The sequence below is a fragment of the Mandrillus leucophaeus genome, unplaced genomic scaffold (assembly GCF_000951045.1).
Source record: "Mandrillus leucophaeus isolate KB7577 unplaced genomic scaffold, Mleu.le_1.0 Scaffold148, whole genome shotgun sequence".
Taxonomy (NCBI): Eukaryota; Metazoa; Chordata; class Mammalia; order Primates; family Cercopithecidae; genus Mandrillus; species Mandrillus leucophaeus.
In genome coordinates, this window is record NW_012101454.1 from 93,997 (window position 1) to 95,788 (window position 1,792).

General features: G+C 34.2%; 1 pseudogene; it reads left to right on the forward strand.

The window, feature by feature from the left end:
* The first annotated feature begins 688 nt into the window (after positions 1–688).
* LOC105535555 lies at positions 689–1,216 on the forward strand (annotated as a pseudogene).
* Positions 1,217–1,792: the final 576 nt, after the last annotated feature.

Consider the following 1,792-nt stretch of genomic DNA (forward strand, 5'->3'; position numbering starts at 1 on the left):
CAATAAAATAAATAATGTTACTACTCCCTTGATATGCTGTGTAAATCAACTTCAGAAAATTATATTCTCATCTTAGACATGAAATTATGAAGCACAAAACAAGACCTGTTTTAAGGAAGAGGAACTAATTATATACAAGGATGTGCTTGAAAATAAGCAGCAATCATGAAAAGTTGTTTGTGTGTTGCAATCGAATCCTTCTCAGTTTCAATGAATTTAGAGAGTTTATTGGCACCCACATAATTTACTCTGGAGATAATGATATAACAAGCAGACCATTTTATTTTCTCTTTCTTAACTGAGTGAATATAGTTAACAAAAGATTTTTATTGTAACAGTAGAGTCAGAATGAAATTTCTCTTTTCCCCAAAAGATATTCAAAACCTGAGATGTTGAGAGAGAAAATCCCATTATTTCAAATTAGTTGTTTCCCAAAAATTAAATAATGGGTGAATGGTTAATCTTAGAATACACAAGATGGTATGTTCCAAGGATTAGTCGTTTTTTTCAGCTTTGCTATTTTTAGAGTGGCTTAAATTAAGGTATTGAATATAATTCTTACAAATGATGGCACAATATTAAAAGACCAGTTAATTTCATAAAATATTTCAAGAATTCTCAGCTTTGCTGGAGGTTTCCTGCGCCAGTGTTCCCTCATGTGGCGTGAATCTGAGGGCATCGTGTTGAGATGGCGGCTGGGGTGACTCGCGGGATCAGGAATTTCAACCTAGAGAACCCAGTGGAACGGGAAATCAGCAAGATGAAGCCCTCTTCCCCTCCCAGTCACCCTTCTACCAACAGCCTCCTGCAAGAGCAGATTAGTCTCTATCCAGAAATTAAGGGAGAGATTGCTCGTAAAGATGACAGATGTTCTCATTTCTAAAACATATGTATGTTGATTGCAAAGATGCTGTGTCTTCCGTGCAGGTAAAAGCTGCTGAAAAACGTCAAGAGCCAAAGGAATTCAGATTGCCCAAAAGCCATCACTTTGACATAATAAACATTAAGAGCATTCCCAAAGACAAAATTTCCATTATAGAAGCATTGACATTTCTCAATAATCATACACTTTATCAAGAAACATGGACTGCTGAGAAAATAGCGCAAGAATACCATTTAGAACGGAAAGATGTGAATTCCCTTCTTAAATAATTTAGTTACTTTTGAACTCAAAATCTTCCCTCCTGAAGACAAGAAATCTGTACAATCAGAATGAAGAAAATCACAAAAAATTCCTATGTGTACTCCTCATCCCTCATCCTGTATATTTTCTCATTTTTTGCATGTTAAATTTTGTTAACTACCAAGTGCTTAATGCTCTCATTGTGAAAGAATACTCTTAACATTTATTGAACTCCCTGACTTTTCAAGATTGCCATAGGATATATTTTGTTTTCTTTTCATTTGGTTTGGGCATATTTCATATGTACATGTCAGCATGACTAATCAGCACATCTGTACCTTTATTATAAGTAAAAGAATTAATTTGTTATTTTAGATACATCATACCAACTTTTAAATGGATCATATGACCTCTTGGGAAATGTCCTGAATCCCTCATTTAACTTTTACTTTCCAAGTTAGGTGTTTAGTTCATTCTTCATATGTGATAGTGAAAATAAAAGTTTTCCTGATTCTTAAGACCGACATTTTCTTGTTAGGGAAAGAGACTCAATGGAAACGTAGACTAACAGTATTTCCCAAATAAATAAAGGCCCACAGGAGAAAACAATGAATCAATGGAATCAATTAAAATTACTACTCCAGGGAATAAGAAGTACTGAGGATTTAT